At 35.2% G+C, this 12,001-nt stretch overlaps 1 protein-coding gene across 1 annotated transcript in view; it reads left to right on the forward strand.

Moving 5' to 3' along the window:
• The window catches only part of LOC138712641 (neural cell adhesion molecule 2-like), a 1,205,141-nt gene that overhangs the window by 1,075,750 nt on the left and 117,390 nt on the right, over positions 1 to 12,001 (forward strand). The gene's annotated exons all lie outside the window — the stretch shown is intronic.

Consider the following 12,001-nt stretch of genomic DNA (forward strand, 5'->3'; position numbering starts at 1 on the left):
TCTAAATAAGACCGACAAAAGTTGGCTTTAGATAGACAACTCATTCTTTGACATTTCTTGTTGAGCAATGGCTTCAGGATCCCCTCCTGTCATGGACACAGCGGTGGGTACACAAAGTTTGCCTTTCCAAGGTCAGCACCCTTTATATGACAAAATGCGTTTGGATTGCGCTTTTTCAGTTGCTTGTGAAATGCTGTACAGGATACGCGTTAGATCCAAACCTGTCTTAAAATACACCATTGCTTCTCCCTCTATCCATTTCAAACCGAAGACGAAGATTGTACACAAAGTAGACACAAACCTTGTTATACTATACATGGAGTATCTTAATTACACCGACAAACTTTGGGTTTAGGTAGAGAAATCATTCTTTGACATTTCTTGTTGAGCAATGACCAGCCACCGCCGTAGCTGTGTCGGCTAAGGCGCTTGCCTGCTGATCTGGATTTGCGTTCGAGCACGAGTTCGATTCCAGCTTGGGCTGATTACCTGGTTGGGTTTTTTCTGAGGTTTTCCCCAACCATAAGACAAATGTCAGGTAATCTATGGCGAATCCTCGGCCTCATCTCTCCAAATACCATCTCGCAATCACCAAACCCATCGACGCTAAATAACTTCGTAGTTGGTACAGCGTCGTTAAATAACCGAGTAAAAAATACAATGACCATTGGGTAGCTCCAGGTCCCCCTCCTGTCATGGACACAGCGGTGAGTACACTAAGTTTGCCTTTCCGAGCTCAGCACCCTTTATATAACAAGAGGCGTATGGATTGCGCTTTTTCAGTAGCTTGTGAAATGCTCTATAGGATACATGTTCAATCCAAGCGCCTCTTCAAATCCACCATTCCTTCTGGCTCTATCCATTTCAATCCGAAGACGATGATTATACACAAAATAGACCCAAACCTTCCTATACTATACAGGGAATATCTTAATTTAACCGCAAACGTTGGGTTTTGATAGAGAACACATTCTTTGACATTTCTTGTTGAACTATGGTCATTACGTAGCTCCAGATCCCCCTGAACACAGCGGTAATACACTAAGTTTGCCTTTCCGTGATCAACACTCTTTATATGGCAAGAGGCGTTTGGATTGTGATTTTTCAGTTACTTGTGAAATACTGTACTGGATACCCATTCAATCCAAGCCTCTCTTGAAATCCGCCATTGCTTCTCTCTCTATTCATTTCAATCTAAAGACGAATATAGTACTCAAAGTAGACCCAAACCTTGTTATACTATACAGGAAGTATCTTATTTAGACCCAGAAATGTTGCATTTAGGTACAGAACTTATTCGTTGACACTTCTTGTTCAAAAATTCACGAACTGTTAAGTTTCAGTTCATTGCTAGAGTTTTATTTATTTTACTAGGTTATTTTACGACGTTTTATGAACAACTTAGGTTATTTAGTGTCTGAATAAGATGAAGATGATAATGCCGGTGAAATGATTCCGGGGTCGAGCACTGAAAGTTACCCAGCATTTGCTCATATTGTGTTGAGGGAAAACCCCGGAAAAAACCTCAAGCAGGTAACTTGTGCCGACCGGGAATCGAACCCGGTTCACCTGGTTTCGCGGCCAGACGCGCTAACCGTTACTCCACAGGTGTGGACTGCTAGAGTGTTATTGTTTAGTGATCTGTCCGAAGACAGGTTTGAACCTCATAAGTAACACTAATATGACAAGATAGTTTGAATTGCGCTGTTGCTTGTGAAATGCTGTATATGATACGCGTAAGATCCAAGCCTCTCTTGAAAGCCACCATTGCTTCTCCCTCTATCCACTTCAATTCGAAGACGAAGATTGTACACAAAGTAGACCCAACCTTCTTATAGTACACTGTGTCCCGTAGAATCTCTACCACAAAGAAGTATAAATATCTCGTGACTCAGTGAATTTTGGAATATGTTTCTCATCTTGTCTTTTGTAGAAACTCTCCAAGTTTGGTAACAATTAAAATTATGACTCTGGTGCACATGCGTGGGGTATGAACACATATAGAGTTAAAATGGCGAAATTCACGGTACAGCAGAAAGTGAAATCTTGTTATTGGATAGCCGAATTGAAGTTCCCGATTGCAGTGCAAAGACGATTTGGTCAGGAAAATAGTGCAAATGCTCCAGAACGTGTAATGTGAAATGGTATAATGAGCTGTTGGAAACAGACTCTGTGTTAAGAAAGAAGGGAAGCGGCAAAGAAGCAGTGTCCGCGGCTAAAGTTGAAGATGTTAGCAAACATTTCAGCGCACCCCAAGGAAATCCATTCGACGGTCCAGGTCAGAGCTGTGTATTTCGAATTCGACTGTTCACAATATTGCCCATAAAAGATTGCGACTTATAGCATACAAAATCCGAATTGTGCAAAAACTGCAGCTTATGCTTCCGTCACACCTGTAATGCTGCGGAACTGGTTGAGGGAGATAGAAAACCGTCTGTATATTGCCACGAGAGGTGCAGATGTAGATATCTATTGAAACGTGGTGTGTTTTTCTAACATAATATCTAAGTCCGGTTATTCTGTCATTATTAGTTCAGGAGATATTCAGATTTCTTTGTGGTAGTGATTCTACGGGACACACTGTATTGCACAGGGATTATCTTAATTACACCAACGAACGTTGGGTTTAGGTAGAGAACTCATTCTTTGACATTTCTTGTTAAACAATGGCCATGGGATATTTCCAGTTCCTCCTCCTGTCATGGACACAGCGATGATTACACAACGTACGCCTTTCCGAGGTTATCACCATTTATATGACAAAAAACGTTTGGATTGCATTTCTTCTGTTGCTTGTGAAATACTGTATTGGATACACGTTCAATACAAGCTTCTTTTGAAATCCACAATTGCTTTTACCTCTATCCATTTCAATCCGAAGACGAAACATTGTATGTAGACTCAAACCTTCTTATACCATACAGGGAGTGTCTTAATTAGTCCCTGAAACGTTGAATTTAGGTAGAAAACTTATTCTTTGACATTTCTTGTTCAACAATTCATGAACTACCAACTTTCATTTCATTGCCAAAGTGTTGTCTTTTAGTCAAATGTCCGAAGACATATTTGAACCTCATAAGTTACACCAATATGACGAGGCGTTTGAATTGCACTTTATCATTTGCTTGTGAAATGCTGTGTAGGATACGCGTTAGATCCAAACCTGTCTTGGAATCCATCGTTGCTTCTTCCATTTCAATCCGAAGACGAAACATTGTAGACAAAGTAGATCCAAACGTTCTTATACTATACAGGGGGCATCTTAATTAGACCCACAAATGTTGGATTTAGGTAGAGAACTCATTCTTTGACTTTTCTTGTTCAACAATTCAGGAACTATTGTTTCATTTTATTGCCAGAGTGTTGTTGATTAGTGAATTGTCCGAAGACAGGTTTAAACCTCATAAGTGACACCAATATCACAAGACGTGTTTGGATTGTACTGTTGCTTGTGAAATGATTTATAGGATACACATTCAATCAAAGCCTCTCTTGAAATCCATTTTCTACCTCTATACATTTCAATCCGAAGACGAAACATTATAAAGAGCGTAGACTCAAACTTTCTACTACACAGGGAGAATCTTAATTAGACCGAAAAACGTTGGGTTTAGATAGAGAACTCATTCCCTGGCATTTATTGTGAAAGAATTAAAGAACTATGAAGTTTTATTTCATTACAAGAATGTTGTTGTATAGCGAACTGCCCGAAGACAGGTTTGAACCCCATGAGATCAATATAACAAGAGGTGTTTGGATTGCAGAGTTGCTTGTGAAATATATTATAGGATACATGTTGAATCTAAACCTCTCTTGAAATCCACCTCTGCTTCTGTCTCTACTCATCACAGTCCGAAGACGAAATATTGCACGTAGACTCAAATCTTCTTATGCTACGCAGAAAGTATCCAAAAACGTTGGATTTAGGTAGAGAACTAAATCTTTTACATGTCCTGTTCAACAATTCACGAACTGTTAAGTTTCATTTCATTGGAAGAATTTCTAGTCAACTATCCGAAGACATATTTGAACCTCATAAGTGACACCAATATGACGAGGCGTTTGAATTGCGCTTTATCATTTGGTTGTGAAATGCTGTATATGATACACGATCAATCCAAGCCTATCTTGAAATCCACCATTGCTTCTCCCTCTATTCATTTCAATCCGAAGACGAAGATTGTACACAAAGTAGAAGCAAACATTCTTATATTATACAGGGAGTATCTTAATTACACCGACAAATGTTGGGTTTAGGTAGAGAACTCATTCTTTGAATTTTTTTTTAACAATGGCCATTAGGTACACAATTGCAGTAACATAAACTTGATTGATTGTAATTGCTCTTCCTTGACAGAATCCACGCAAGTAAAATACTTAGGTGTTGTAATTGATCAACATTTAAGCTGGAATAAACATGTAACATATTTATGTAATAGGTTACGGAGAACAATTCACAATTTTGTAATCCTTCGTGCATATATGCCTGTCTATGTTCTCCGTGTAGTTTTTCTAGCATTGTTTCAATCAGTCATCCAATACGGAATAATAGGATGGGGTGGAATGACAAAGACTATCTTAACTCTATTAATATTACTACAAAAACGGATCATCAAAATTTGTCTGAATAAACCACTTGATTATCCGACACAATTTATTTATTCTGAATTCCAAGTACTAAAAATTGAGCAAATATATAAACATACATTACTAACTTATTTTCATAAAAATCGAATGAATTTTATAACTGAAAAACATATACATAACACCAGAAGAAATGTCCCAACTCTTTTGGCAGAACCTAAATGCCACACTACAGCTGGATTAAGACACAGTAGGAATTATGGACCAAGACTATACAATTCAGTATTGAAAAATAATCCAGACCTAAGCAATTTACACATTCTTAAGTTTAAAAATAAAGTGAAAATGTTTGTATGATATTTGATAAATTTTATTATTATTTTAAGTGTTACAAGCATTATATGTTACTAATATATATTGTATTTATCTGATGTATGTACCCTATCAGATAAAACATTGTAATAAATATAAATAGATCATTTTCTTAATTAATAACAGTGTATATCCCCAATAAATGATCCCTTAGCATCGCCACAGATACACTTGATTGTACTTGTCACTATATCTTGTCACTAGAAAGTTATTGAAATTCATATTTTCCCCGCCATTCATAAAATATTTTGATATGATACCTCTTGCACAAAAGGAGAGATCTATAACTGAAACTCGATTAATATATTTCAGTATTATTTATATTTAACCTGGTAATAATGAACAGTTTGACTCGTAGACATTTTGTTTTTACAGCATTAACTTCCCATGATTTTACGAGAAGATTCGAAGAGAACGGCAGTTACGTAGACTTTCAGCTCCCTACTACTACCATTAATGCACAACACAATGTCAATACGGCGGTTGCTGTCGTCTGCGATAAAAAAAACTTGTCTGTTGATTTTCGAGTTTGGCATTTTTTCCGGTTATTATATGCTTATTTAAGTTGTGTTAACTCTCGCTAGTGGTTTTATATTTTATTTTATCCGTCTTAGTATTTATTTTATTATTGTAAATATTTTTGTTTTATCACTATTATTATTATTATTATTATTATTATTATTATTATTATTATTATTATTATTATTGCTATTATTATTATTAATGAATTATTTTGCATTACAATCTTTGTATTATTTCTATCACGATTATTATATTATTATTATTATTATTATTATTATTATTGTTGTTGTTACTATTATTTATATCATCAGCATTATTATTTGAACCCTGTAAAATTTATGTAGACTACTGGACTGTACCCGAGCACGAGCATTATGCTCATTTCGGGTATCTATTCATATGTATTCAATTCAAATGTAAATTGTAAATAAATTTGAAATTTGAATTTGAAAAGAAAAAAAGTCCCCCTCCTGTCATGGACACAGCGATGATTACACAACGTTTGCCTTTCCGAGGTTAGCATCCTTAATATGACAAGAGGCTTTGGATTGCGTTTCATCAGTTGTTTGTGAAATACTATATAGCATACACGTTCAATCCAAGCCGCTCTTGAAATCCACCATTGCTTCTACGTCTATACATTTCAATTCTAAGACGAAACATTGTACACAGAGTAGACTCAAACCTTCTTGTACTTTACAGGAAGAACCTTAATTAGACCGAAAAGCGTTGCGTTTAGGTAGAGTACCAATTCTTTGATATTTCTTGTTGAACAATTCGCGAACTGTGAAGTTTCATTTCATTGTAAGAATGCTGTGTTTAGTCAACTGTCCGAAGATATGTTTAAACCTCACAAGTGACACCAATATGATAAGAAGCGTTTGAATTACGCTTTTTCAGTTGCTTGTGAAATGCTATATAGGATACACGTTCAATACATACCTGTCTTGAAATACAGCATTGCTTCTCCCTGTATCAATTTCAATCCGAAAACGAAGATTGTACACAAATTAGACTAACCTTCTTATACTATACAGGGAGTATCTAAATTATATCGACAAATATTGTGTTTAGGTGGAGAACTCATTCTTTGACATTTCTTGTTCAACTACGACCATTGGGTAGCTCCAGGTCCCCCTCTTGTCATGGACACAGCGATGATTACACAAAGTTTGCCTTTCCGAAGTCAGCATCCTTAATATATATATATTTTTTTTATTTAAATTTAAATATACAGAATAAAGAATATAATTACAAAACAAACAAGAGAAATAGAAATAAAATAATACAAGCAACATAAAAAAGATACAGCAGTATTAACAAAATTTGAGACCGAATGAGCAGCGCTCGTGCTCGGTCGCAGTTCAGATATAATATTAAAATTAATAATAATAATAATAATAATAATAATAATAAAAATAAATAAGTAAAATGAAATAGGAACTAAAATATAATTACAGCGGCAATGGAATTATATAATATAATATTAACACTAGAGAAGAATAATACCGCACGTGAAAAGTAGGACTAATATATATTTCAAAATTATAGAATACAAGTATAATATAGGTTGATTAATTCATACACATAGGCTATAAATTTATTTAATCAAATTGAAGATATTAACACGTTTCTAATTTTCTTGTTATATGTTAGTGGGTTACATGTTAGAAGTTCTGGGTGTAATTTAGTTAAAGCATTGTACAACCGAGGGCCAAAATTTATGCTATGCTTTACACCAGCAGATGTGAGACATTTAGGTTCTACTAATGTTGAATTAATATTTCGTCTTGTGTCATAATTGTGTGTCTGTAATACAAACTTGTTACGATTTTTATGATAAAATTTTAACAGCGTATACTTATAAATTTGTTCAATATTAAATACATTAAATTCAGAATAAGTTAATTTAGTTGGATAATCGAAACGTTTCTTCAAACAAATTTTAATTATTCGTTTTTGTAGTAAATTTAACGGACTAATATTAATTTTTGTACTTCCACCCCAAACAATTATACCATATTGAATGATAGACTGAATAATGGCCAAATAAACATTTCGTAGAACTCTAATAGGTAAGTAGCATCGAAGATTAACGAATTTATAAATTGTTTTACGAAGCCTCTTACAAAGATAAGTGATGTGATGAGGCCATTTTAAATTCTGATCAATAATGATACCCAGATATTTGACATACGTGGCTTCTTTCAAAGGAGGACATTTACAACATTTGGGATCTAAACAATTTTCACTGTGTATTATTAGTGTATATTTATCGCTAAATTTTAGATTTTGAACACTGGCAGCTTTTAACGAAAAAGGAACTAAAGTTGATTTAGATATATTTAAAGAAAGGAAGTTGGAATTAAGCCATTTTTAACAATGTTAGCACCTATGTATATTAGCATTTCTATATGCTTCCTGCCAAGAAAAACCACTGAAAATAACTACTGTATCATCCGCATATGAATATATAGATCCATTAAATTTTTCTAAATTTATATTTAGCAGATCATTAACATATATTAGAAATAAAATAGGTCCCAAAATTGTTCCTTGCGACAAGAGGCTTTGGATTGCAATTTTTCAGTTGCTTTTGTAATACTGTATAGGATACGCTTTTAATCCAAGCCTGTCTTGCTTCTCCCTCTATCCATTTCAATCCGAAAACGAAACATTTTACACAAAGTAGACACAATTTTTTTTTCTCGAGAGGGAGTATATATTTCCTTCAATCTCCTGTACAAGACAAATATTTGCACATTTTCCTAACACTCTGTATATATTAGGAAGATCTACATATTGTGAGCTTTATTAGTTACAACAATGTAATTTATTCGCCACAACAATAATTCCTTTCTACAATTCACCTTAAACGCTCTCGTCAACAATTGGATCTTCACTCAACACAGTATTCGTTATAGCACTCCACCGACGACAATGACAATTTACTTGGACTATTACGCACAACAATGAACTGTTAATCTTAACTAATATTTACAAAGCACTATTTACAAATCACAACTACCAGTTCTCAGTTCACAGTTCTTCTATCTCAGTCACTCGAGTTCACAGTATCTCGAACCAGAGACCTTCAGAGACAGTTCACTGTACTCGAACTCGGGTCCCTCCAACTGCGGTCCACTGCACTCGAACTCAGGTCCCTCCAACTGCGGTCCACTGCACTCGAACACAGGCCTTCGGATGCTGACGCAGATGCGGACGCACGCTCGAGTCGAACTCCGGTACACAAGACTGGCTTGCTTGCTCTGGCTTTCTCACTGACTGGCTGACTAATCAACTGAAAACTGGAAACTGCTGTCGTTCCTTCGCGACCGTAATTTATAACCACAGTGACGTAATCTCGAAGGTTCCACCCGTCTCTAGAGATGGCATTCCAGAGAAATCCAGAGCCCTCTCCTCTCTACCAGCACCAGATGCGCGCGCAAACTCGTCGCGTGACGTAATACACCCTCTCTCTTCTCTCCACCGCGCGACGTCACTCAATGTTCCGTGGAGCCTGTGCGATCTGCTTTCTTGCGGGACGCTGGTCGTGAGTTCGAATCTCACGTCGCTGTCACAATATTTTATAACATTTATTTTCTCTTTTTAGTAAGCATCTTGCATCTAATTGATACCACTCATCTTCGGACAGGGTACCAAGAATTAATTGTATTATAGAATGTATTAAAACAAGTGGATATAATTAAGTTATAATTGTAAATATTTTAAAATATACCCACACAAGTTGAAATGGGTTTTGTGAAAATAATTTTACACCTCTAAAGGACTTCTAAAAACTAGTTGTTTATTCTCAGCGTTATTTAAAATATACTGTATATTGAAGAGTTCTTTGGAGATTGATATAGATAATGCCGCAAATTTCTAGCGCAATAATTAACAACAGATCCCTATTAGAAACGACAACCAAATTTCTTGGCTTAAAAATCGATAATGTGTTAAATTGGAATAATCATATTAAAGAAATTACTCCCAAACTAAATTCAGCTTGTTTTGCTATTAGATCTATGCAAAAGATAGTAAATATCAATACCTTAAAAACAATATACTTTGCACACTTCCACTCGGTAATGAGTTTTGGAATAATATTCTGGGGATATTCCACAGATAGTAACAGTATATTTCTATTACAAAAAAGAGTAATTAGAATAATATTAGGTACCAAATCTAGGGAATCTTGTAGGACTATTTTCAAAAAAATACAAATAATGCCCATGGCTTGTCAGTACACCTTTTCATTAATAGTCTTCCTCGTATGTAATCGTGAAAACTTTGTAACTAATTCAACAGTTCATAGCATAAATACACGTCAAAAAAAGACTCTCATACTCCATCGGCAAGTCTATCATGCTATCAAAAAGGAGTGCGTTATATGGCAGTAAAAATTTTTAATAGCCTCCCTATAGATATAAAAAATGAAACTCAAAACATAAGATTATTTAGGGCGAAATTAAAGAAGTACCTAATTTCTCACGCCTTCTATTCTGCAGGTGAATTCATGACATTCAGTAACACTTCATGAAATTGATACTAAAACTATGTGTTGTACTAGTAGACTATATTGTAAATCTCGTCTGTATATATTTCATCTAGACTGTGACTATAAATTAAGATTTTATAATAGTATTAAGTTTTTTGACTTGTTCCATATTCTAGCTGTAAAGCAATGTATGAATACCATGGAATGTTAATAAATACAATACAATACAATGGGACTTAGAATTTATCAAGATCATTATTCACATACTTTATTTTTTGCTGACGACGAGGTACTGATAAACAATGGTACTGCGTCATACATTGTAGGGAAAAATTATGGAAAATTTGGAATTACATATAAATTGCCACAAAACTTATTATTTTACATTGGCTGTAATAAAATTAAATTTGTAATGCTGAATATATTTTAGAGAAAAACGCAACAACAAAAAATTGACAAGACTAATAATGATATGAGAATTATTTGTATGAACTGGATTTTATAAAGTAGGAATATTTGACACAGGACAAAAAGATTAACATTTAAGACGTAGTGAGAAAGTACTTTATTATGGGGTCAAAACATGGACAACGAATAGACAGAAAGCCGGAAGAATAATGTAGGAGAAATGAACTTTTGGATATCAGCACGAATATACAGAAAAGATAAATTTCGGAATCCTAGAATAAGAGAAATTATGCAGATCGAAAAGAATATTAAGACAATAAAAGTCAAACTTTTCTGATGAAATGGATATTTGAAACGGATGCCCAGAATAGTAAGGATGAAACTGAATTGGTGGGCGAAAGGAAAAAGAGGAAAAAGTACATCAAGAGGGTACTGTATGGTTGGGGTACGAAGAAGCATGGAGGGAAAAAGGGTAAGATGCCATGAAAAGAGACTTATGGCGGTATTAGATCGTATTCGGATGGACAACCGTTGAATAGTGGAATATTCCTTAATAAAAATTATTGTTACTACTATTATGGCTACTACCACCACCACTACAGTCCACACTATTACCACTACAAAAAATTCTACTATTATTACTACTCTTGGTCCCCAATAAGGGAAATGGCACAGGTTGGGGACTGACCTCGCACGTAGGCCGCTTGGATAGGCCAATTGTAGTATCCGCGCTACAAATTCCCCCGTGGACGGTCTCCGTATTCACCTACAACCAACAGAATCCTTTTATCTTTAGGCGTAGGCATCACTGAGGTCCATCAAACCAGTTATAACGAGCACTATGAGCTTCATGGGAGAATCCACTGTACAAAGCACTACAACCAGCAACTAATGACCACATGCCGCGGGATTCATTGGAAATAAGGGAAAAACTAAGATGAGCATAAAAAAGTATAAATTTGTATTATTATTATTATTATTATTATTATTATTATTATTATTATTATTATTATTATTATTATTTTGCCGAAATGAATCCGAGGTCCGACTCCGAAAGTTACACCGCAATTGTTTCAATTGGTTGATGGAAATCGTCGGAAAACTCTCAACCAGGTAACTTGTCCCAACCAAGATTTGAACCCACACATTCTTGTTCAGGGCCAGCATGCTAACTGTTACACTGCAGTGGTGGAGCACCACCATCAATACTACTACCACTGCTACTACTACTGCTACTGCTACTAATACTACTGCTACTACTACTACTATTACTGCTAGTACTACTACTGCTACTACTACTACTACTACTGCTACTACTACTACTGCTACTACTACTGCTACTAATACTACTGCTACTACTACTACTACTACTGCTAGTACTACTACTGCTACTACTACTGCTACTACTACTACTACTGCTACTACTACTACTGCTACTACTACTGCTACTGCTACTAATACTACTGCTACTACTACTACTATTACTGCTAGTACTACTACTGCTACTACTACTACTACTACTGCTAGTACTACTACTGCTACTACTACTACTACTGCTAGTACTACTACTGCTACTACTACTACTACTACTACTATTACTGCTAGTACTACTAC

The sequence above is a fragment of the Periplaneta americana genome, chromosome 13, assembly GCF_040183065.1.
Source record: "Periplaneta americana isolate PAMFEO1 chromosome 13, P.americana_PAMFEO1_priV1, whole genome shotgun sequence".
In the NCBI taxonomy this organism is placed as follows: domain Eukaryota; kingdom Metazoa; phylum Arthropoda; class Insecta; order Blattodea; family Blattidae; genus Periplaneta; species Periplaneta americana.